At 44.5% G+C, this 26,846-nt stretch overlaps 1 long non-coding RNA gene across 13 annotated transcripts in view; it reads left to right on the plus strand.

Annotated features, from left to right (window-relative positions):
* LOC120409075 overlaps positions 1-26,846 on the plus strand; it is a 130,913-nt gene that overhangs the window by 4,456 nt on the left and 99,611 nt on the right. For 8 of the 13 annotated variants that reach the window (XR_005601091.1, XR_005601094.1, XR_005601093.1 and 5 more), the window contains exon 2: positions 77-223. This is a non-coding gene — a long non-coding RNA (uncharacterized LOC120409075). Of the gene's footprint in view, positions 1-76; positions 224-3,151; positions 3,698-3,956; positions 4,272-5,491; positions 5,616-6,576; positions 6,831-18,453; positions 18,573-26,846 lie in introns of those variants that run through there. The other 5 variants (XR_005601092.1, XR_005601095.1, XR_005601099.1 and 2 more) reach the window with 5 other exon arrangements.

Raw genomic sequence — 26,846 nt, forward strand, 5'->3', positions numbered from 1 at the left:
CTCCCACTGGCTCTGTGGGGGATTTCCTACTCTACAGGGTGCATTTTGTTGAGTTCCTCTAACTTCTCTCTTGCAGGGCTGCAGGATAATTAAAGGGCCAGGACTGTAATGTTATTTGAAGCCAGAGTAACTCCTATACAAATTAAATGGGCACAAAATATCCAGCTGAGAACCTGCGAGGAATTCCCTGAGGTTCCAGCTCTTCTGCAAGGCCAGTGGAAAGGTAGGTGGAGCTATCAGTGTTGCGCCATTGCCAAGGACTCTTTCTCCCAGAGTCAGCAGTCTCCGGTCAACCACTTCCCCCTCCCCATCGAGGGGGAACGGGAAGTTGGTGGCTAGAGTTTAGGGAGGGAGAGGAAAACAGAGATGCTGCTCCATGTGGGGCCCATAGGATTAAATGTGTGCTGTGTTCCCTGTTTGCTGATATTTGACCAGGAAGAATCATATGTAGCTGACTCCATCTAGGTCCTATGAGGATGCAAGTCCCTCCTAAAGTTACCTAGTGGCACAACGTGGTGCTCAGGCTGCCACATCCGACACACTTTTGGTTACCAGTCCCAGGCAGTCTCTACAGGATTGCCTTCAATCTCAACCACTTTAAATACCTAAGAATCTGCCCCTGGTTACTTGTACACTGAGCCAAGTGTACACATGCAGTGCAGACATGCTCATAGCTACCTTCCTCACTATGGAGGTGCCGATTCAATGCATTCCCAGCAAAATGCATGCCCAGCAAGCGTGGATTCAATAAGCATAATCATAGGAATGCCACCATCCTGTATGGCTAATTCATTCAAAACAAAACAAAACAAAAACCTCTAGAAAGGCATAGCACGTTCCTAGCATTGTGCTGCTGTGGAGCTGATAGAGGTCCGTTAGTCACATTATCACAAAGACAGTGGAAGGACCAGACAGAAAAAAAAGTCTCCTCATACCTCACTGTTGCATGAAGCATTCCAGCTGCAGTGACAGCCTACTGCTCCCTTCAGTGTTTACATCTATCCTATCTTGTATTGTTCTAACTCCAAACTGGAAACCATTCAAAACTGAGATTTCTCTGTGTGTGTGTGTGTGTGTGTGTGTGTGTGTGTGTGTGTGTGTGTGTGTGTGTGTGTGTGTGTGTGTGTGTGTGTGTGTGTTTGGCACAACACTCCTATAGCCTGTAGACTCTCTATGCTATGTAAATAATATTGGCTACAAGCCACCCTTATGATGTGATGCCACATAATTAATACTGGTCTCAAAGCACATAGAGAAATCCCAGGGATGTCAGTGGACTCTGTGCTTAGGCAGAAGGTGGCATATGGCCTTCAGGTTGTGACCTAGGAGGCAGCAGATAATACTCAGAAATGCCCATTTACAAAGCACTGTACAAACATTAGTATCGCCCATATCTTCAACCCCATTGGGTTAGGTCACTAAATATTATGATCTTCATTTTCAAGGAGAAGCTAAGGCGCAGAGACATGAAATGACTTTCCCAAAGGCCACACAGCGAGTCAGTGGCAGAGCTGTATGGAGTAGAGCTCAGTGACACCCTGAGTCCTAGCACTGTGCTTAATCCACACTAGACCCCACTGCATCTTTAGAAGATGAAAGTCCTCTTGACTTTTATACCACCTAGTGTGGAGGGAGCTCTCCTGACTCATGTGTTCTGATTACAAACCCTTGGACATTTTGAATGGTAGGATGCACCTTCTGTGGGTGCGTTTGAGTGTAGCAGGCACATGCTAATATTAACTAGGAAAGGGCCCAGGAGATGGGATCAGGGCCGCCCGGGGGTGGGGGGGAGGCCAATGGGGCAATTTGCCCCAGGCCATGGGCCGTGCAGGGGCCCCCATGAGAGTTTTTCGGGAGCCCTGGAGCGGGGTCCTTCACTTGCTCCGGGCGCCCCGGAAAACTCTCACGGGGCCCGGGCCCTCGGAGCTTCTTCCGCTCTGGGTCTTCGGCGGTGGGGGTCCTTCTGCTCCGGGGTGGAAGGAACCCCTGCTGCTGAATTACCACCGAAGACCTGGCACTTCGGAGGCAGTCCCACTTCGGCGGTAATTTGGCGGTGGGGGGCCTCCACCGCGGGTCTTCGGGGCCCGGAGTGGAAGGACCCCCCCATCGCCGAATTACTGCCAAAGCAGGGGCCCCCCGCCGCCGAAGACCCCAGGCCCCCTGAAGCCTCTGGGCGGCCCTGGATGGGATTCACATCGGAATCCAGCTTAGGTTTAGGCTTGTCTTTGGGGGTTTGCATTTAAAAGTGCCCATGGTTCCCCATCAGAAGATTTCTTCCACATCCAAACTGGAAGCCACAAATATTGATTCTGATTTGGAACCAAAAACCATAGAGGAGTGGAGAAGCAAATCCAAACACACCCCTTTCTCCCAGTAATTCAAAGGTGCTTGGATTCCAGATTTTATCTCCTCCCTGTTATCAGCATTTCAGTGATTTCAGTGGGCTGTTGGTGGATAATAGCAGCACAGCAGGAAGAGGGGGTGAGTCATAAAATGTTTCTGTAGTTAACAATTGACAGCAGACCCAAAGGGTGGGAGTTTCAAAAGTGCTCAGCTGTGGCCTGGCTCTGCTCCCATTGAAATCAATACTCTACTCCCCTTGATGTCAACATGAGTTTTACCATTGAGTTCAATGGGAGCAGAGAGAGGCCATTGCTGAGCAGTTTTGAAATCTCCAGGGTGTACATTACAGACTTTGCATCCATGATGCAAAGGCCGTGTCCCAAGACTTTTTGCTTGCCGCTGTCTCTGGAGCGGGAAGGTGCTGTTCTGAATGAGAGACTAGTTTGTTTTTCCGATTAGCCACCCCTGTTCATTTCATGGTCCTGGAGGATTTTCTGTTCTGTAAACTAAGCCATCTCTTACTTATTACTATTCCTATGAAGCTCAGTAATGCACTTCTTGCTGCTATTATACTTCTGGACAGCTTACATTTGCTGAAGTATTTAGCCAAGATGCAGTAAATTCTGGTCTGGCTCCATTCCTTCCTTGTAGCCTGATTCAAAGGGAGGTGTGCAAAGCTGGGGAGAAGAAAAGGAGATTGTTCATGGCAAAATAACGTCAGTGGCATTTCTCCCATTGCAATTACAGAAGATGTTTGCACTGGTGCAGAAGCTTATTCTTTCCCACTCTGGCTTCTTTCTTCTGTTAGATCTTCCCATGCAGTTCCGGTCAAACTTTATTCTTCACCCATCACAAGTACAAAAATGAACATTGTCAATACCAATGACTAGAGGACCAATGGTGTAGCACAGCAAAGTTCAGGTGCAAAAGGCAATGGCAGGACCTTAGCTGTGGAACACCTGACTAGAGGAGATTAAAGTGAACTGGACACCCCCATCCAGCAACAAATCCCTCATCAGGCTCTACAGCAGAACAGAAGTAGCTGAACTCCTGAGCAGTGTTTAGGGGTATCTCTCACTTTGAAGGGAAGCAGGAATATAGCCTTGAAGTGATGGAAATAGGGATAGCCATCATGGGAGGTGAGGTCACAGCATCCCTGCCAGTTAAAGAAGATAAAAGGACCTGGGTATCCATTGCAAACCAAGGAAACACAAAGGGCTGGCATATCCCCATTATGGCTTCTGGTTTTAGTAGGAAGAAAATGGTGCTGGGCTGGGGTAGAAAGGAATGATCCCCTGGCTTAAATACCAGTCATCAGTATAACAGAAAAAAACCGGGAGGAACACATTTAAAGGTAAGAGGGTTTAGATTTTTATTGGTTGAAAATGGGCGTTAGCTGCAAAGTTAAGGTCCAGATCTGAATCTTTCCAAAACTCAGCTGTGGGTGTGGAAGGGGTGTTGTCTCAGGTCCATCTGAGCTAAATCAGAAATGTTGGGTAAGTGTTTCCTAGACTGGAAGTTTCTTAGAGAGAGGCACATGGACGCACACTAATGCTGGGATGACTGACTGCTTGCCAGTCACAGCTGCGTTTCTCATTAATTGAAATCTCCAGGCTGCTGACTCTTCCAGATGAGGATATACTAGAGCATTGACATCACGGCCCCACCTCTTTTTGCTTTGCCTGTCAAGATGCAGAAACATAGGCACACAGCTGAAGCTGTCCTGTACACTGATCAGGAGTTTTTTGGGGGCACCACTGTTTGGCCAAGCTGAGTGGCCCATATGTTTCAGACAAGCCCCAAAGAAGGAAAAAACCCTTGAAGTTGAATTTCTTCCAGACCGACCTCTCCATTACAAGAAGCGAAAACTTTCCATGCTCTATAAAGCCACAGGCCTTTCTTTGTTTACAGGGTCCCCTTGATGCAATGTCACTGAACAGCCTGTAAATCAAAAACACACAATGTGCTTTCATCTCTTAACTCAGTTAGGAACTTATTACTAGGAACTGCAAAATACACTGGCCTGCAGAGCATCTGCTATTGTTAGCAAAGGTAGGGAGAGAAGAGACAAAGAGAAACTGGGCAAGGGGACAATATATTGAAGGCAGAGAGTACGGAAAGAGGCTTGGTGGGTTTGGTTTTGCAAAACCAAATTCAGACCAGGTTTGCTATGGAATCAGATCCTCCTTTGGATCAAGGGTTGGATGTGACTGGGTAAATAGTTCTAGTTTGGGAACCTCCCTAGGATAGAAATGCTGAAGGTTGGATAGAAAAGAAGGGAAGGAAAGAAAAAATGAAGGGGTGGGAAATGAGGGAAAGGAGAGGAACAAGGAGCAGGAATAAAAGAAAAATTGGGTGAATGGGGAAAAAATAAGAGAGATATTGGAAAATATAGTACTGGTTACTTTAAAACTAAAACAGATAAGTCCAAATCCTGAGATACCCGCTCAGGTCTTACTCAGGCAAAATTCCCACTGAAGTCAATGGCAGTTTTGCCTGAGCAAGTACTGCAACATTTTCCCCATAACTTTCTAAATACTGACCTGAAAATTGGGCTGCTTCTGAGTTTTGAAAGAAATTCAGCAAGAGCAATCTGATAAAAGATGACAAGTAGCACATATGTGCCCACAAACCTAGTGTTGGGGACCATACAAAGCCTAAATCAATGCTCTCAAGTCTATTCACGTGTGGTGGCACTGCTGGAAATCACCCCCAGTGCTACCCAGACATAGCCTTCTCCTTCCTCACGGTGTAAAATGGGCAGCTTGCTGAATTCTGGAGATGTATGTATATATCTTTGACGATACACGATGCACTTAAGGTTACAGTCTGAGTGGGCCCACTCGTGGAACAGGGTGGCATTAAGCAGTTTATTATTCTATAGGACTGAGTCATTCAGGACATACAGAGCCTTTCACCACTAGGTCACAGTTTCAAAACTAGTCTATGTCAGGATTAACTGAAGGTTACTCTGTGACAGCTGGTTGATGGCTCATGGAAAAAGAAATGCTGGGCTCAGTCCAGTTCCTACTTGGTCAGATGTCAGCATCACGAAATCCCCCATCACAACTGACACTTACTGGCAATTTCAATGGAGAGCCCAAGGATTAAATAAGCCAAGGAGGCTGAACTTCCCTCTTTCTCCTAGAGGTAGTCACACACGGTCAGGATTGAAGCACATTAACAGGATGGAGTAGGCAAAGACTCTCCGCACAACTTCCTATGCAACATTGTTCTGTGCAGACAGAGAGGCCTTCAGTCTTTGGTGCTGCCAGTGTAGCACCTTTCAGGAGCACTGCAGTCATTGCAATAAAGCAGGAGGATGCTAGCAGCTAGCTTCAGTGATAGTCTGTGTATCTGTATTTCTGCAGAACCCAGTAAGGGGGGAGGGATAGCTCAGTGGTTTGAGCATTGGCCTGCTAAACCCAGGATTATGAGCTCAATCCTTGAGGGGGCCACTTAGGGATCTGGGGCAAAAATCAGTACTTGGTCCTGCTAGTGAAGGTAGGGGGCTGGACTCAAGGTCTTTTCCAGTTCTAGGAGATAGGATATCTCCATTAATTTAAATTTAATTTAAGCAAAGTAATCTCAGGACAAATATATTTCACAGGAGCTTTATGAAACTTGATTTTCTCTTGGATGTAAAGCAAAGTTCAGATTTGCAATCATGCAAGTTCTGCAATCACACACCTATTTTGCATACACAGCTAAATCAGGTAATTTAGCATGCAAGTCTAAGCCACTAAATGTGTATGAGCTATTGGGCACTTACTCTGTCTGAAAATCTGGCCCTGATTTCCACTGGTGAAAATGTGCACAGAATAGTAAGATCTAAAAGTCACTGGCTCTACCATCAAATTTCATGTGTCTATTCTATGTAGGTTTTTATGCTGCACTTATCACCATAGTACCTGGTGAAAAAATGGTGGATGGCAGAAATGTTTTCAGATTCTTGCTGTATGCAAAATAGCACCATTTTCACATTGAGAATAATTGTTTTCCTCCAGTTAGTATGTGAAAAATAGCAGTTTTCTGCTTTTATTTCCGTGGAGAACAGAAACATGCAAGGAGAAACCACACAATAATTGTTTTTCATCAAAACAGGATTTTTTTTCCCACAGTCATTGCAAATTTTAATAGACAACTCTGATAGCATTTAATTATCAGGCACTCTGCCGTACTTGTGAGATGCTTAGATTCAGTAGCATTAATAAAAATTTGTTTACAAACTAGAGTCACACATGGACCTAACCTTAAGAAAACAAAGTCCAAGAGGAGAAGAAAACGGGCTATCCTAATGCCAAGGGAAGGTGGTAAAGGCCAGGTATACAGCCAAAGAGAAAGAAAAGGGCCAGTCCAGAGTCAAAGAGAATTGAAAAGGACAAGCCAAAAGCTAAAGGGAAGACAAAAGGGCAAGTCTAAACTCAAAGGAAAGACAGAAATACAATAGGGAGACAGCAGAATAGGAGGCAGAACAATCCTTTGAGCAGGTGCACTGGCTGAGGTAGACTACCCTGTCCTCCATGAAGTACTTGATTTTGTTGGGCTTTCAGTATTAAAATATGGTTGGGGAAGGATGTTTCTGCAGCTGAGAGGGGAGATATGCTGGAAGGCCCTTCAGAGTTGATGGTGTAGGTCCTGTTACACCCAGAGGTAGTGCTGTCTGTGTTGTTTCCGGGTTCTTTTCAAGAAAGCCATGATCTCTGTTGTAGTCACATGGGGGCGCCTCTGTGCTCCCTGCTCCTGCCTGCATCACAGCATGACACGACGTTTGCTGTTGGAATTTCACTGAGATGAATAAACATGGCAGTGGCAGCCAGTTGCCCTTTCTTGAAGTGGAGGTGTATGTTTCCTGAAGGCTGGCTCTGAGTCCTCAGAGGGAGGAAGTGGTATTCCATTCCATGCCACTGCCAACGGGTCTATGGAAAAAGATCTGGCCGTGGCTCTGAGAGAGAGCTGTTTATCTTCCCTCCTGGCAGGAGTATTGTCAAGCCAATTCCCAACCCTAAATTGCATTCTGAACTTCACAGTGACTCCTTAGGAATTCACTACACCCTTCTCATACAGCCAGTGCTATGCATGGAGGCCAGCAAGAGAATTCAGATCCTCTGCTAGCCTAGGTTAAAGAGTGGGATGATCTAGTCTGCAGGGCACACCAGCAGAGCTGGATGAGGATGACTGTGAATGCTTGGGCGGGGGGGGCAAATGATAATCATATTGTGTGTTGTGCAACTCCCACTGAAGTCAAGTTTGAATTCTGAATGCATCATTGTATCAATGGCACACATACGAAGTGGGAAATGACTGCCTAGGAAGGAGTGCTGCAGAAGGGGATCTGGAGATTATAGTGGATCACAAGCTAAATACACCTCTACCTCGATATAACGCTGTCCTCGGGAGCCAAAAAATCTTACCGTGTTATAGGTGAAACCGCGTTATATTGAACTTGCTTTGATTCGCCGGAGTGCACAGCCCCACCTCCTCCGGAGTGCTGCTTTACCGCGTTATATCCCAATTCGTGTTATATCGGGGTAGAGGTGTATGTGTCAACAGTGTAACACTGTTGCAAAAAAAAAAAGGTGAAATAATTATGGGAGGTTTAGCAGGAGTGTTGTAAGCAAGATACAAGAAGTAATTCTTCTGCTCTACTCCATAGTGATAAGTCATCAGCTGGAGTATTGTGTCCAGTTCTGGGGGAGATATTTCAGGAAAGATGTGGACAAGAGTCCAGAGATGTGGAGAGAGTCCAGAGAAGAGCAACAAAAATGATTAAAGGTCTAGAAAATGTGACCTATAAGGGAAGATTGAAAAAACTGGTTTTGTTTAGTCTGGAGAAGAGAAGACAGAGGGGAGACATGATAATAGTTTTCAAGTACATAAAAGGTTGTTACAAGGAGGAGGGTGAAAAATTGTTCTCCTTAACCTCTGAAGATAGGACAAGCAGCAATGGTCTTAAATTGCAGCAAGGGAGGTTTAGGCTGGACATTAGGAATAAAGTTCCTAACTGTCAGGGTGGTTAAGCACTGGAATAAATTGCCTAGGGAGGTTGTGGAATCTCCATTATTGGAGATTTTTAAGAACAGGTTAGACAAACACCTGTCAGGAATGGTCCAGTTATTACATAGTCCTGCCTTGAGTGGAGAGGACTGGACTAAATGACCTATTCAGGTCTCTTCCAATCCTAGACTATGATTATGCTTATTGGAACAGAATGAATGAGCTGAATTTTTGGGACTTCTGGTCCAGCAACTGGCTTTTAAAAAATAGCAGAACTAAAACCAAAATACAGGCTAAGAATTATAACCTGATTCAAAGGCAAAAGCATAATCTGAGGTGACTTGTTTGAATATAGTGCTCAGTGTGGATAGCTAAACCTATCATGTATTTTGTTTACTCGTCTATAGCTGCGGTTCTCAACCAGGGGCCCGAGGCCCCCTGCGGGGCTGTGAGCAGGTTTCAGGAGGTCCACCAAGCAGGACCAGTGTTACACTCACTGGGGCCCAGGGCAGAAAGCCAAAGTACCACTGCATGGGGCTGAAGTCCGGAGCCCTGAGTGTGCCACCTGGGGCTGAAGCAGAAACTTGAGCAATGTAGCTTCCCAGTGCCCCCCCATGGCCTGGGGCCGTAGGCAATTGTCCTGCTTGCTACCCCTTAATGCCGGCCTGGCTTTTATATGCAGAAAACCAGGTTTTTTTGGCCCAGGTGGGCTGTGGAGTTTTCAGAGCATGTTTTGGGGTGGGGACCTCAGAAAGGCAAAGGTTGAGAACCCCTGGTCTATAGTTCTGGTGCCACAGTGTTCTCCTTCTTTAAACATGTTTAAGAGGAGAGGCTGTCTGAAAACATCTCAGATCAATAAAAGGAGTTGTGAGAACAAACAGATTCCCCAGATCTGAACAGCTCCCGATCTTCAGGGAAGGTTGGATCAGGATCTGGATTTTGTAGCTGGATGGTATCTCTGGCTGAACAAAAACCTTGGATCTGCTCAGCCAGTGATGAGCATGATGTTAATCCCTAGGTAGAAAGAGCACTCGTGAACTTTGGAGAAATTCAGACCTGTGACCAAACTTTCTGTCTTGGTCCTGCCATAAATAGATTTAAGATGGCACAGGAGTTGATAGATTAGGAAAGATTAGCCAACAGATGGCCTCCCAGCAAGAGTTGGCAGGACAAAAGTAAATCTGTGGAAGTGGGGCTGTTCCAATGTGACTGTGGTGAAACACAAACCATGGAACATCTGCTGGTCTGCCAGCTCCTGGACAAACCATGAAAGATCTTGCCACAGCTACAGGGTGGGCCATAGCATGTGTCCAACACTGGACAAACCTATGATTATAGTGGAAGGACACAAGAAGAGGAAGCCAACAGAGACTTGATATGTATATAAGAGCTTGTCAAAAAGTTGATTACTATTCACAGAAAATTTAGAATAAAAAGCTTTTATTTTAAAAAAATCATTACAATTTTTCAGGTTTTTTAAATTTTTTTTTTAACTACAACCTTTTTTTAACTGAAGAGCTAACAGAAAAGGGTTTTTTCCCACTGAAAACTTAAATTTTTTACAGAAAACAACTTTTTGTTTTGTTTTGTTTGTTTAAAAGAAAATGGAAAATTTGGGACAAAATAATTTTAAAAAATGTTCATTTTGGTCAGAAATACATTTTTCATTAAAAAATGTTATGATGAAAGAATGTTGACCAGGTCTGCCATCTATACAAAGATCAATTACATATTTGTATTTGTAAAAAACCTCTCTGGTCATAGCTACATCTGTTTGACAATTTTTAATGAAACTTCAAAACAATAAAATGTAACTGGTTTCATGTTTTGTTAGAAATTCAAAACTCAGGAATGTGCATCGGAAGGGTCCTGAGGATTACAAACCATTCAATGAACAATAGGGTTTAGCTACAGGTGAACTTGAGGTCAAGTTTTAGGGTGAACTAGGGCTGCTTTAGGGTTTTATGGATGGCTTGGTGGTTTTAGAGGCTTTTAGCTAAGGTTCACTTGAACCCAAAACTCGAGTGAAATTAAAGGGCCATGAAGCCTAGACAAAGCAAACAAAGAAAAAATTTGCATGATCATCTGCAAACAGAAGCTGTCATGTTTCATATAAAGTTAGCCAAATCCACAGATGTACTCAAGCCTCAAAAATTGGATCCAGGTTTCAAATAACCCAAAGTTCTGAACCATGGATTTGTATCAGGCTTATTTTAGTCCAAACACAACATGAGACTAAGAATGTTGTATATTATTGCTCCAGAATGGAATAACTAGTGGCAGGTCTTCATAGAAGGCCTGAGGAATAACACTATGGGAGACAAAAGACTTGTCTTCACAACCCTGCTACATCGGTGCAGCTGCATCAATTCAGCTGCGCCAATGTAGCACATCTGGTGAAGACGCGCTATGTTGATGGAAGAGAGTCTCTCGCCAACACAGTGCGGTGTAGATGGCACTTTAAGTCAATATAATTTACATCACTCTGGGTGGTGTTTTTTTCACACTTCTGAGTGACGTAAGTCACATCAACTTAAGCGGTAATGTAGACAAGCCCAAAGTGAGAAACTGGTGTAGAAACACAGATCTGATCTGTATCATTTTAGTGAATGAACAACAAAGCCAGTAACAAGCTAGACAGTTTGAGTTTCTCCAGCTGTGCGCTCCATTCATGTAACCCTTGCAAACAAAATAGCTTAGAACTGAGACTGTTTTTTCCCCTAAATAAATAGAAATTGTGAATTCCACACACATAAAGAACACCTTATTACAAAAACAAGAACATCTTGGTCATCTGAAAACTAAGGCTGGAAGGAATCCAACCCACTCGATGCCTCTCCTGCAGAGTGTGCCACTGTTATAATATAACGTGTTTTGGAAATAATAACTCTTGATTAACAGTGTTCAGTGGGGTGGAAGGAAAAATAATTAGAAAATGTTTTAAAGCTCCATATGAATATAATCCGTGGGCAATGATTTTAAGCAACCTGTCAGCCTTAGAAATATCAAAAGATGACTCATGCACTGATGACATAAAGGATAGAAATATCATATCAGTGCCTGGTAGTACTGCTGGAGTTTAGCAGTAGTTGCTGTTTCTTCAATAAACACAGTAGTTTCAGGACTTTGTAATTTTGCTTTTTAAAATGTGCTTAAATTAATGAAGCCGTTATTTAGAGTGAGCTCCTCAGCAGGTGTAAATCAACATATATCCAGGGAAGTCAATGGTCTCATTTACACCTGCTGAGAATCTGCTCAGAACCGATAGGCTGGGATTTTTCAAAAGCTCTCAGCATTGACCCAACTTTGCCAATGGAGTTTGTTCCATTGAATTAATGGGAACAGAGGCAGGTCAGTGCTACTGATCTCTTCAGAAAAATTCCCCTGGGCGCATCTCCTCCCAGATTTTGAACTAAGACTTTGGAACGTTTCCCCAAATAAACCATCCCAGCAATTCTGGTCAATTCAGTCCATGCTGCGAGAGTATGTGTGGAGCTTAGGGAGCTCTGAGAAGATACTTATGCAGATCTCCAAGTTATGTACCTCAGTAGTGAATCTTAGGGACAAAGCCAGTTCTAATTCCCCATCCACAGAGCTACCCCTAGCAGCAGAACTGACTTCTCCTCAGCTGCATAGGTTGGGCAGGGGCAGGAGGGTACAGATTAGGCCTTTAATAGTGCAATTTAAGGAGCTCGGCATGACACAATATTTGTGGGTTCAATTTCTTTTAACCTTTTTTGTGTGGATTAAGCAACTTCTGGCTCTCATAAAAATATTATACCTTCATGTTACTATGTGGCAGGAGCAAAAAATACAGCTATAAACATAAAACTGAATGTATAGTGAGTGCCTGCCTGACTGAATCATGCACAGCAGCACAACAAAGAAACATTTAAAGAGACGTCTGGGGAGCGAGGAACGCTCTTATAATGAAATAACTTTAGAAGATGGGACAAAGTTGGAATCTTTGTGACTGGCTGCCAGTGACATCATGACCATCTCAACAATGCCAAATTAAAGGGATGATCCTAAGAGATGCTGAGCACCAGCAACTTCAGGTCTTTAATGTGTATAAGCCTGATTTTCATTTAGTTTTATTCATACATCCCATTCCACAATGGCAGCCAGGTAATGCTTGGGTGTTTCTAGTCATTCAGCCTATGGTTTCATGTTTTAGCTGTTACATCACCTAAGATGTGCTATAATTGCTCAGAAATGCATTGCCTGCAGTATCTGCCTACATTCACTGAACACTCTCTAGTCCAGTCGAACCCCAACCATGTTGGTCATCACCTTTTGGTCTAGTGGAGAACGTAGACCGTGCACGTGGGAGTCCTTAATATGTAATCTTGATCTATTTCGATTTCTCATCTTTTTCTTTTAAGTAGGTAATTGTTCAAGGAAGGCTTTGCAAATAGAGATCTGTCTCTTTAATTACAATCAGAATTTAAATACATTTGCAGCTGAAAAAGCAAAGTTGTTTTCAAGTGTATAATAAGTACAATTGGCTTTTTTTTTCTCATGGGGAATGGCCTGGAGGGATCATAAAACGATGATTCTGTGAGCTGTATTCAAACAAAGCCCGATAATCTCCTTGTTTATGATATCTAGATGACAATAGTACCACATCTTGCAGCATGGTAAACATAGCATGTGATTAGCTGATCGTGCATGCTACCAGTTTTGTGTTATATGAGACAAAAATTCTCAAAATCATGGCTAAAATTCTCCAATCTGATTTCACTGTTAAATGTTGAAATAGAACTTTAGTTTCTTTTTAAAGGCAGAGGAATGCAGTTACATTGAGGGCTCAAGAAGCTGGACAAGGAGCATGCTGCCTTTAGCCAGACATGCCTGCAGGGATACAGCTCTTCCATGCCATGTCTGCCAGAGATTGCCCTTCCTCTGAACCAAGGGTGGCTTCAAAGCATTGAAAAATACCCATGGGTAACTAGACTGAAGGCAGTTGCAATTCCCTTGTTACTATTAGTTTCTCCAGACCAAATCTAGAGTCCTTAATCCAGCGAGTCTCATTGTCTTCTAAGAGAGATGTGTTTGAACCTTACGCACTGGTGAACTCAGGAGAAACTCCACTGAAGGAGGAAGGACAGTCTTGTGGTTAAGGCACTTGGCTGGTATTCAGGAGACCTGAATAACTTCTGGGGCTGTACCACCAGCTTTCTGTGTGTCGTGGGGCAAGTTAGGTAATCTTTCAATGCCCCAGGTGACAGCCTTCTGTGTGACCCTTTCTCCAATCCTTTGTCTTGTCTGTTTAAATTGTAAGCTATGCATGGCATGGTCTGGCTCATTCTATGTGTTTGTGTAGCCCACAAGCCAGTATATCGCATGTCACCATCTGTTCCTAATCCACAGAGGATATTGGCCTGTTTAGTTCCTAGCCAGACAAGCTGGCTCTTTACCTTAGGCTACAGAGATTCTGGCTTTTGGCTCTGGGGGTTCATGGTTCAATCCTGGGATTTGCCAAGATGGCTGTCTGTCACAGTTGAAAAGAGCTTTGCAAAATAGGGCCCTGATGTTGGCTGAGGCCTGTAATAGGTGCTACTGTAGTACAGATACATAATAATAGCAGAAGAGGAAAATGAGGCTTGGAGTAAGGGTTCCAGGAGTTGTCTCTCTGTGTACAGGATATGGGGGTGGGGAGCCAAGAGGCTAGCTTCAATATGGAATGGTGCAGCAATCTACCACATTAATGGGTATTTTTCCAGGATCCTTTTATTTTTTCCCTGTTACTATTTTATTTTAATCTGCTCCTGACTATTTCAAACATCAGCTCATCCCCTATCCCCCCACTCCACCCCCCGATAGGCAATGCTTTTTATATTTGCTCTCTCAGGCTTACCATTCGACAGAGCAGAACGCTGGTATTAGCTTTCTCACAGGGAGTGACTCAGTGAGAGATTTGTGTATGGGCAGGAGCCCAGGGAAGAAAGTATGCTGCCAATGTACTATTTAGCATGGTGCCACGTTCTTCCCAAACACCGTAACTTTCCTCTTGTGAAAGCTGCTGGGTGCCAGGGAGGAATGATGCACTGAATGAGGGAAGAAAGTGTCAGCAGATCCATATCTAGAAACTGAAGTGGTGTGTATATGATTGCTACTGGCAGTAGGAAGGTATTTCTCCACAGGACAAAAAAAGGGTCTCTACTGTTGTCTGGCAGTTGTTCTCATCACACCTGTTACATGGTTTACCACTCTTGTTTCATGCCAGAGCCCATTTTTCCCCCACGTGCACTTGTTCAGTGTCCTAGATGTCTTTCGGTATGATGGAAGGATGGAGGAATTAACCAATGGAGGAAGAGATTGGAGGAAAGGGTGACTTTCACACACAGAAATGAATACAGCAGGCCTATCTTACTGCCAAGGTCTTCTCTGTGTCATAAACTGCTATGGTTTTGCACATTACTCGTGCATCAATGGGAGTCCTGTGGACAGAATGAAAGCAGAGTGGAGATTCATAGTGCAGATAAAAGATCTTCAGGACTGATCGGGGAGGAGAGTTTTGTCCTTAGAATTAGGTTAGATGCAGCTTCTCACACGTAATGCACTGACTGGTCTGTGCCTTCTGCAGAATGGAATGACAGACTTGCCCAAGGACAGGGATCGTGTTGTCCTTTAATGGCTGTGACCCACAGATGATACAGGACCTCATTCTGGGGTTGGTCCTGCTTTGAGCAGGGGGTTGGACTAGATGACCTCCTGAGGTCCCTTCCAACCCTGATATGCTATGAACCCCACTACTACAGTAACAGAGATCGTTTAACTAAGGGGTTCTCAAACTGGGGGTCAGGATCCCTCAGGGGGTCGCAAGGTTATTACATGGGGGGTCATGAACTGTCAGCCCGCACCCCTGACCCCGCTTTGCATCCAGCATTTATAATGGTGTTAAATATATTAAAAAGTGTTTTTAATTTATAAAGGGGGGTCACACTCAGAGGCTTGCTATGTGAAAGGGGTCACCAGTACAAAAGTTTGAGAATCACTGATCTAGTTCAACTGGTAGAGGCCTATATATGTACTGCAGAAAGGGATCTGGGGGTCATAGTGGACCACAAGCTAAATATGAGTCAACAGCGTAACGCTGTTGCAAAAAAATCGAACATCATTCTGGGATGTATTACTAGCAGTATTGTAAGCAAGACACAAGTAATTCTTTTGCTCTACTCCGCACTGATTAGGTCTCAACTGGAGTATTGTGTCCAGTTCTGGGCACCACATTTCAGGAAAGATGTGGACAAATAGGAGACAGTCTGGAGAAGAACAACAAAAATGATTAAAGGTCTAGAAAAGTGACCTATGAGGGAAGATGGAAAAAATTGGGTTTCTTTAGTCTGGAGAAGAGAAGACTGAGAGGGAACATGATAACAGTTTTCAAGTATATAAAAGGTTGTTTTTCTTAACCTCTCAGAACAGGACAAGAAGGAATGGGCTTAAATTGCAGCAAGGGAGGTTTAGGTTGGACATTAGGAAAAAATTCCCAACTGTCAGGGTGGTTAAGCACTGAAATAAATTTCCTGGGGAGGTTGTGGAATCTCCATAATTGGAGATTTTTAAGAGCAGGTTAGACAAACACCTGCCAGGATTGGCCTAGATAATTAGTCCTGACACAAGTGCACGGAACTGGACGAGATGACCTCTCAAGGTTCCTTCCAGCCCTATGATTCTATGATTTCTATAGCTAAAAGACCTGACTTTTATTTATGTTAAGGCCCCTTTAGACCTTAGCGTGGGTAAAGGACCCTTAGCGTGGGTGTAAGAGTAATTTACAAGGCTCTTATTTCTATCCTCAGTGTTGCATGTTCATGGCATAGCTGATGTCCATGAAATCTGTACTTGTGGAGCCCAGTGATTCAACACAGTGCCACCAACTGCTGTTATGCTGAGCCCGCCTTGAGGTGCATTCAGTTGCATAGATAAATGCCTCTGATGGACATTGACTATCCATAGAGTAAGGTGCCATTCAGCATGAGTAGGGATCAAAATCAGGCCCTTGGTATTTGTTAGCCAGGCATAATGTTCTCCTGATGTTCATGATGGGGCCCGTCACTTAAAGCCTCAGCAGGATTTCAGACTGAAATATTAATAAAAAAGAACTCATGGCACCAAGGCTGACAGAATTTGTTCTCAGCCTGTGCAAGTGAGAAGAAAAAAAGAAAGACTGAGACAAGAGGTTGAAATCAAATTAACTCTCGGGGGGGGAGGGAAGATATAAACAGAAAGTCACATGTCAAAGGGGTTCTGAGTTTTACATGTGAGCTCCATAGATGCCAAGGCTGGAAGGGACCATTGAGATCATCAGGTCTGATCTCTTCTAGAATACACACTCTAGAACTTCCCCAAAGTAATTCCTAGGGCAGATCTTTTAGAAAAAACATCCAGTCTTGTTCTAAAATTTGTCAGTGATGGAGAATCCGCCACAACCTTTGGTAAATGGTGAATACTCTCACTGTGAAAAATGTACACCTTATTTCCGGTCTGAATTTGTCTAGCTTCAACTTCCAGCCATTGGGTTATGTTAGACCTTTCTCTGTCAGACTGAAGAGTCCATTATTAAATATTTCTTACTTATGTAAGTACTTATAGACTGTAATGAAGTCACCCTTAATATTCTCTTTGTTAAGCTAAATAGACTGAGCTCCTTGTGTCTGTTCCTGCTCTGCCACAAGCTTATTGTTAGACCTTGGGCAAATCAGTGAACCTCCGCTCGCCTATTACGACGGAGGATGTGGTAATAGTCCCCTGCCTTGCTCAGGGTGTTGAAGCTTAAAGAGTTGCAGGTGCGAAGGGATGGCGGCACAATAGAAGTGCATAAATAAATATCAGATCTTGGGGCACAAACACTTGGTTCCAGTTAGATTTAAAACAAACATAATAATACCATATACTCTGCTGTGTTGAGCAAAAGACAAGGCACAGCAGAAGGAAAGGCTTTGTTGGGGAACTGATTTCAGTTCCTAGCCCTGGTGCCAGGTGTATCCTGGCCCCAGCAGAACTTAAAGCAACTTGGGGACTTCTCCGAACTCCACAAACTGATAACGCTGTCTGCCAGCTGGAGATGGTCCAGCCATGCTGTCTCACCCTCCTGACCACAGTGTGGGAGCTGCAGTGGTGGAGATGGAAGAGTCATCTTCACTGGCTTTAAATCTGTTGGGAACCCTAGGCATAGGAATCCCCAGCAGCAGTGACACAGCCTGCGTATCCTCCTTGGGAGTTACCAGAACAGCACAAAGTGAGCAGGCTGGAAGCCAGGATGTAGCTCAAAGAATAAGTTAATAAGTAAGAACCCTGAGTTCATCTCCTCAGTGCTGAATAGATCCACTGAAATATAGCAAGTGGGCTACTGAACAAGAGCAGCTTGTCATGTGTTTGATGAAGTTGGGAGACTCTCCTCAGAGACACCACAGCACCATGACACCAAAGCATAAGAAACCAGGATTCCAAAGCTCCAACTTATTCCTGCGATGAAGAAACACAGATTGAGTTTTTGAAGTTGGTTGAGGTAACCTTAACTTTTTTTTCTGCCTGGCTCCCCAGTGCCTCCTTGGCTTAAGATGCCTTTAAGTGAAACACTTCAGTTTCGCTGTTACGGAAATATTGTTCCATTCTATTTTTAGAAAACTTAACATTACATGAATAAGCCAAAACTCACTGGGCTCAGGGAGTTCCAATTGGCTTTGGAGCTCTGGCAGAAATAGATGTAGGCTTGCCATCCCTGATCGCCAATTACCAAGTCAAACATATTTCTGTCTTTTCCTGGAAATCTTATGATTTTAGGATCCTGTGTGGATAGATTTGGCAGTCAGACACAACTGGGATGATCCAATTTTAGAAGCTTGGATCAGGAAAAATTGTTCAGAAATATAATTTCATTAATGGAGTTTTTTTCTGGTAACCATAAACAATATGGTTCTTGGAATGATTTTCCTGGGTTCTCTAAGAGCCAGTAATTGCTGAGATACCCAGTCCCAGTCCGTGAGGAGAAAAGAGGGTGACCGTAAGCTCCAGGAAAGGGGATGACTTGAACAACAGGAGTAAGGGGATGAAAATGGGCAAAAGGAATAAGCTGAATCTCAGGAAATATTTTCTAATCACTAGATCTACTAGACTATGCAATAATCTCCCAAAACCTATGGTGGAAGCGCTGTCGCTTAAGGCACTGAAAACAAACTGAACGAAGTATTGGAGAATAGAATGATCCTGCACTGAATCTGGATGGACTAGATGAACTAATATGTTTTCTTCCCTTTATAAAAGATCATGATTCCATGTACCTGCAAGTATTCAACACAATCTTTATCCATTTAGCAAAGCACTGAACTTAGTGTGGCATCTATCAGTTAGGATCCTTTAAACCATGACCTTCTGACCACTAGGGTCCTGGTTAGTTTCTCAGCTTCAGGAATATCTAGATCTCACACAGACATGGTAATCCTAACCACCTCATGGTGGATTCTGCTAATTCTACACTAGAATCTGACCACTAATGTGCCAGTTTCTATGTGGTGAAAATCCCCCTATGGGCACATTCACAAAAAATGAACTGAACACATGAGTAACCAAATGAAACTATGTGCCTGACTTAAAGCAGAAGATGAGCCTTTCAAACTTCCACATCCCACCTCCACAACATGCACACAACCCAGCACGTAACCACAACAGTAGCCTAGCTCTGCACGATATCCCCAATGTACTTTAGTGCATGTTGATCAGGGAGAGAAATCTAGAGAGACAAACCCACCCTGCAGAAGGACCGGCTTCCCATCCTCTCCAGACCATGTCTTAGGATGGACCTCTGTCCTAGTCCTCCCAAATTTCACTTCCATTTTGTCATGAGGTGAGATGGGGTTCTTCAGGAATGCAGGCCCTAAATTATTTAAGGCTTTAGTTCAGGGGTGGCCAACCTGTGGCGCTGGAGCCACATGCGGCTCTTCAGAGGTTAATATGCATCTCCTTGTGCCAAATCTGGGGCTGGAGTTATATGGGCCAACTTTCCAATGTGCTACAGGGTGCTCACTGCTCAACCACAGGCTCTGCCCCAGGCCCAGGCCCAGGCCCCACTCCTTCCTGCAAGGCCCCCATCCCTTCCCCTGAGTCTTCTGTGCCCTTGGTCCTCCTCCTCCCCCAACCCTGAGCCTCCTGCACACCACAAAACAGCTGATCGTGGTGGGCGGGAGGTGCAGGGATGGAAGGTTAGGCGCTGATTGGCGGTGCTGCTGGTGGATAGGAGACACTGGGGGGGGGGAAGCTTACAGCGGGCGGCTGATGTGTTACTGTGACTTGTTGGCAATGCACACTGGTAAATGCTGGCTCTTTCTCAGGCTCAGGTTGGCCAACCCTGCTCTAGTTACTAAATGTAAGACCTTGAAGTGCATTGACGAAGACCTTGATGAACATATAATGCATAAAATAGGCAGGGCATGCAGGGAGGATCCTGAGTTTGGGGCCCTCTCCCTTGCTCACCAGCTGAATGGCATGTACAGCATGGCAGATATATTTATACTACACCAGTGTAAATAGCATTTTCAAATGAAATCTGCTGTCAGTCACTTCAAGCCATTGCTATAAAAAAACCCAGTGGGTGTAATACTAATGGACAGCTTAATGACAGCATCCCAGACTGCTGATGCCCCTTAATGAACTTCGCTGACCCAAATCAGCAGTGCTTAGGGCGCTCCATATTCTAATAAGGATGAAGAGAGGTGTCAAGACTGCCACAAAATCACTTCATCTTTGGCAGCTCCTGGAAAGGGTATTAGTGAGAGCACTCCCCTTATTACCCAGCACTGAGCTCACTGGGGACAGGAGATGGGGTCAGAGCAGGCACAGAACTGATGCTTATCTCTGATGGGAGGCAAAGGACCATTTAGATCAGTGCACAACAATTTTGCCTAAAGTGAGCATGAGCCTTCCTAGAAAGTGAAGTGGAAGCCGATACAACCCTTGGACAATGGCACTACTTGCCCAGCTAGTGCAGGATGGGACACCACACAAAATCACTGCTAGGCTACCCTTTAAACAGTTTCTGATGCCCAATAAGCAGCAGTCACAAACCATGGCTCCTGGGGATCTCACCTGACTTAACCACACTACACGGATGTGTAACAAAAATGGGCAGCCTACCTGACAGTGTCATGGGTTGCATCATGCTCACCGATCTGCTAGCCCATAGGCCCATCTGCACTGAGATAGGCAAGCTGTGAAGCATCCATGACCAGGTTTACATTGCAGTGCCCATACAGTGGTTCTGAACATGTGTTTGTTGGCAGAACATGCAGCAAAGAACTGTCCCCTCCCACGTCATCGCACCTCTGCTATCTATAATCACCTTCACCTTTTCAGGAACTTACCAGTTCTTAGCATATCAGCTATTCGTTGTGGAGTTCCCATCATTGTATGGGTTGAGCACATCCTACTTGAGATGAGCCATTCTGGGTGGTATTTGTTACAACTTGAGCCTCTTCTCTTTCCAGTACAATATGCATCAGAAGGAACAACCTTGCCTATGGAAGCACTGTTCTCGTCTTCCTTTGCAGAGCTTTGCCTTGCCCGTATTCTCTCTTTCAGACGAATTCACACTTTCTCATGTTTTAAAACTCCCACAAGCAGGATGTTTTCCTGGAAATGTTATGATTTTGGGAATTTCTATAAATAGATCTGGCTCTTGGGTGGAGCCAAGGATGTGAGAGTGCAGATCTGGTTTCATAAAAACTTGGATCATGCTGAATTGGGAAGAATGATCTGATTGAATAAGCAATGTTTGTGTAACCAACATGATTCTGGCAGCAATTTTCTTAAGTTCTCCAAATTCAGTGTGCAGCACAAGTAGAGGCTGAAATAACCAGACTTGTCCTGTGAGGAGAAATGCAGACAGTATTGATTAAGATGAGACAGGAATAGTTTAGGGGCTTTAATGAGGAGCAATGGGATGATTGTGAGCGGAATCATAGGAAGGGTTCCCTAGACCTGAGACTTGTTAGGTTGTGGAATAGCCTCTTGAGGGAAGTGGTGGGTTGTTTGTTTCCAGAGACAGTTAACACTGAACTGTACAGGGCAATGGAGAATAGACCTGATTCTGCATTGACAAAAGGGGATGGAATGAATGATACAATATATCTTCTCTGTAACACATAGCAGACTCTAAAACTTCCTTAAGGACCATAGTCATCTCCCACTGAAGTCAGTAGGAGTCTTTCCATTTGCTTCATTGGAGTTGGATCTGGCACTAAATTAGAGGGGAGTTTAAGTCAATGGCCTCATACCAAAATATCCCTGAATTTTCATATGTTCTAAGTCCAATTTTCAAATTTTACAGTTTGGGCCCATCTTTATCTTATATCCAACCAAGGAGACATGATTAAACATATAAATCCCTAGGCCATGAGTGCTGTACTGATGCTTCTTGTGTAATATGGTAACAACTTATTAAACAGAGATCTGATGACTATATTATTGTAGGACGTCTCTTTAATCAAAATCTCACTGTTGTAATGATTATTGTTTTGTTTCTGATCTTTATGTGTCAAGGATTTGTAAACCTCTTAAACTTTCCCAAGTAAATAAATAGTAGGAAAAATAAATAAGGATAAATAAGAGTGCTTGCTTTTCTATACCATTCATGACTTTATATAATTCTATCATGTCTCCTCTCTAAACTAAATAGTTCCATTCTTTTTCAACCTCTCCTCAGACAGGTGTCTCGTTGCACCTCTGATTACTTTAATTGCCCATTTCTGCTGTAGGGTTCCCAGAACTGAACATAGTATTCTAGTCAGGGAATGCCTTTGATTCATGGTAAGAGCCTGACTTCTTTGTTCCTTCTCGCTAACACAGTGATGAATTGGACATGACTGCTGGAGAAAATGGAACCCAGGCAAGTGCCAGCAGGTGCAGTAGCTTAGACCAACTCTGCATTTACTGGGCTAAACTTGTATCCATATAGGTTCTCTGGGCTAAATTCAGTCTTGGAGGAACTCCACAGAAGTTGTCAAAGTTGTGCCATGTATGAATTTGGCCTCCGGATCTGGATCATTCTGTAGCCGGTGAAGTGTTTTATATTTTCGTAGGCTTTACCAAGCATGTCATGCCACATCCTTGGAGAGCTACAGATATGAAAGAGAAGAATGAAGATTGCCCAGGTGTGGCCACTTGTTTGACCAGACTTTACCCCTTCATTTTCCTGCCTCATGGTTTTTGTAGAGACGGAGCTCTTCTTTTTTGACATGCATGTAGGGGAGTCACGCAGGTACTTCACACAGGGATGGTAAATGCATACCTGTTAGTTATTCAGTGTGGAGTGAGCACAAAAGAGAAAGAAAGATGTAATTACCTGATAGTTCTGAGCTGTTGAAGTGGATAATGAGGGGTGCTGATGCCATGTATTATATTTATTTATTTTTAGCGTGTAAGATACTGCCAGGTTTTCAGCTGTATATGTGAAGCCAAAAACTAGCCCATTTTTTCAGTTGCTAGGATCTCTCTTCCCCCCTGCCCCCCAACTTCCTTCCTTCCAACAATGGATGGTTACCCCAATCCATAAGCTATAGTTTCAGCAGGGAGATCATCCATGAAACCTTCAGTCTGCTTCTAAAACCATATTCTGGCTAGCAAGGATCCTTCCCTCTTCTTCCCACACCTTGCAACCCTTAGCCACAGGCTATGGCTGCATAATTGAAATCCCTGTGTTCTCCTGACGGCAAGGACTGTATTCTGTTAATTCCCTTGGGACAGTAACCACCCCCAAGAGGGCAGATTTGCTGGATTACAGCCAGCAGAATTTTGCCTAGTGTTTTGCTTTGTTAAGGGAAAAGCTCCAGGAGGGCTTCTTGCTGTTACTTAAAAAATAAATCAAGCATAATATGTGAGCTGGTCCTCAGCTGGTGTAAATCAGCATAGCCATGTGGAAGTCCATGGATCTATGCCCGCTGACACCAAATGAGGATCTGGCCCATCTCTTTTAACTGGTTTCAATTTGTTGTGTTTTCACTCTTGAGATTTACAAACTGGATTAAAATAAGCATCATCCAGGTTTTCAGGAATCAAATATCTTTTTTTCTGTCTAGCTATATATCGACGGCTGCTTCCTATGCTTCTGCATTGCTGGGAGCCCTGGATTTTGCTGCTTTCTGTATCAGTGGAACTGGAGTCAGTGGGCCCATGTTCCCTGGAGGGGCTGTTATTGGTGGCACACCATGGAAACAGGCAATATGAGGAGTCAGGCTGGAAGCAGCTCAGCCCCATGGACAGAGCAATGCACAGGATTGAATTAAGGCCATGTCTGCACTAAACCTTTTGTCAACAAAACGCATGTTGCTCAGGGGCGTGAAAAAAACCACCCCTCGAGCAACATAAGTTACACCAGTATAAGTGGTAGTGTGCACAGTGCTATGTCGGTGGGAGAGCTTCTCCAGCCGCCAGAGCTACTGCCGCTCATTGTGTGTGTCAACAGGAGAGTCCGCTCCCGTTGGCATAGAGCGGCTACACGAGAGATCTTACAGGGGCGCATCGGTACAGCTCTGCCGTAACCTGTCTAGTGTAGACATAGCCATAGTTCCACTTGTTCAACTTAATCTGCATTCAGCTTTACTCTTTGTGAATGAAACACTACCTTGCTACCAATTCTCCAAACACACATACTCCCAATGGTATCTGTTGGTTGGTCTGATTTGTTTCTCTCAAGGAAGGGGTGGGGTGGGGAGCTGCTTTCATCATTGATCAGCCCAATCCTGCAGCTGTTATTCAGGCAAAACCACCACTAAGGGCTAATCTGCATTGGCAATGCTAAACCACTGCCACGGCAGCACTTTAACGTGGCTTGTATGGTTGCGGCAGAGCACTGGGATAGAGCTCTCCCAGCATGCTAAAAAAACCCACTGCCACGAGGGGCATAGCTACCAGCACTGTCTACACTGGTGCTTTACAGCACTGAAACTTGCAGCACTCAGGGGAGTGTTTTTTCACACCCCTGAGTGAGAAAGTTGCAGCGCTGTAAATTGCCAGTGCAGACAAGCCCTTAGGTAGATCGATTCAGCCTCTCTACTTCTCATCCCCTCATTTCTGCTGCATATAGCCTTTTCCATGGCCATGGAATTTCACGCATCATTGGTCTCCTTTATCAGGGCCTGCTTCAAAGTCCATTGATGTCACTAGAAAGACTCCTGTTGATTTCAATTGGCTTTGGGTCAGGTCCTTAAGGGCCAAATCCTTTCTCCAGTGAGTAGCCCAAGTGACCAGGTTGTGCGTGGTTTGGGACAGGAGAAACACTTCTGTCTCATAAGCACATCTGTTCTCCTCAAAGTGAGCTGTGGCTGCTGTATGGTGTGGTGCCACTGTGTTCTGCTCCACGCCGAGTCCTCCCAGTTTGTTGGGTTGATGCATCCCTTTTTAAGGTGTACTTTCAGTATGTCTTTGAAACACTTCCGCTGCCAGCTGTGAGCCCTTCTTCCCTGACTTAACTGAGAGAAGAGTACTTGCTTTGGGAGGCGAGTGTCAGGCATATGTACACTGTGGCCAGCCCAGCGGAGTTGGTGTTTCATCACCTGAGCTTCTATACTGCTGATGCTGTCTGCAGAGAGAACGCTGATGTTAGTGCATCGGTCTTCCCAGCTGATCCTGAGAATCCTCTTGAGGCAGCGCTGTTGGAACCACTCCAGCCTCTTGAGATGTCATCTATAGGTTACCCAGATCTCACACCCATAGAGAAGGGTGGGGGTAACAACTGCCTTGTAAACCAAGATCTTGGGGCCTATTGCAGATCCCTATCATTGAAGACTCGTTTGAGTAGTCTTCCAAACGATGTGCTGGCACAGTGGATCCTGCATTCAATTTCTGTGTCAGTGCTGGCTGTTCAGGAGAGGTGGTTTCCAAGGTATGGAAAGTGGTCCACATTTTCCAGGGGTTCTCCATTGATGGTGATTTGTGGAGTACAAAGAGTAGTTTGTGCAGGTGAGGGCTGGTAGAGTACCTTGGTTTTCCCAATGTTGAGAGAGACCCAGGCTGTGATAGGCATCTGCTAAAAGTTTTAGGGTACTTTTCAGGTCGGCCTCTGTGTGTGTGAGAATGACGCAGTCATCTGCATACTGAAGTCAGTGATGCCAATTCTCAAAAATCTTAGACATTGGAGATTGAGGAGTTGACCATCCATATGATACTCAATCCTGATTCCATCAGGAAGGTGGTCACGGATGAGAATCAGGATCACAGCAAGGTAAATGGAGAAGATTGTTGGAGCAATGACACAGCCCTTCTTGACACCAGTGTGAATGATGAATAGTTTGGTCTCTGAGCCATTGCACAGAATGGTGGCAGTCATCCCATCATAGAGCAGTCTGATGATGGAAATGAATTTCTGTGGACAGCCAAACCTACACAGCACCTTCCATAGGACATCGTGATTGATAGTCAAAGGCCTTGGTTAGATGGATGAATGCCATGAACAGTTCCTGGTGTTGCTCTTGGCCAGGGTTTCTCAAACAGGGGTCGCCGCTTCTGTAGGGAAAGCCCCTGGCAGGCCGGGCTGGTGTGTTTACCTGCCCCATCCGCAGGTCCAGCTGATTGCGGCTCCCACTGGCCGCGGATCGTTGCTCTAGGCCAATGGGAACTGCTGGAAGCGGCACAGGCCGAGGGACGTACTGGCTTTCGCTACAGAAGCGGCGACCCCTGTTTGAGAAACCCTGCTCTTGGCACTTCTCCTGAATCTGTCGTGCCACAAAGATCATGTCAGTTGTGCCATGGGTGGCCTGAAGCCACACTGTGATTCATGGAGGAGTTCCTCGGCAAGGGGGAGAAGGCGGTTTAGTAGGATCTGGGCAGGGATCTTCCCTGCGATGGAGAGGAGGGCAACCTCTGTAGTTCTCGCACAAAGATTTGTCCCCTTTCTTAAATATTGTAACAATGTTGGTGTTTTTAAAGCCAGGTGGAATTTCTTTGCAGGTCCGGATTTTGTCGAGGAGTTGGCAAAGTTTGGGCAGGGGTTTGCCCCTGTAATATACTTTGATCATCTAAATGGCTGAATTATTTTTCCATGGAGGGACGGGTGGCCACATGAGGAGTTATTTCTTATCAAGCAAACCCCAGCCTGCTCCACCTGTTTCTGATGTTAAGGAAATAAATTTAAATCAGATCTGTGTGCCACAGATCTGAACTGCGAGCTGTTGCCAAGACATTTGTTTATCAAAACCTTCAAGGAGGTGACGCTTATTTGTTGTGAGAGCTTGCACTCCACTTACCACCTTACAGGGAAAACAACAAACATCTCATTTGAGGTGAAAGTTTGACAGCAGCAAGTACAAAATGGCTTGTCCCTGTGAACTGGCTGGTGGGTGCACAGATAAGTAGGCACCACCTGCCCATTGCTACAAGTCACAAGAATGTAAAACTTAGACCCTTTTCTGTATTACAGCAGTGTCAAAAGGACAAAGCCACTAAGAATACTGTGCTCTTTTGTAATGCCTTTGAACCCAAGATCTCAAAGCACTTCACAAATAACCATG

The sequence above is a fragment of the Mauremys reevesii genome, linkage group 7 (genome assembly GCF_016161935.1).
Source record: "Mauremys reevesii isolate NIE-2019 linkage group 7, ASM1616193v1, whole genome shotgun sequence".
Taxonomy (NCBI): domain Eukaryota; kingdom Metazoa; phylum Chordata; order Testudines; family Geoemydidae; genus Mauremys; species Mauremys reevesii.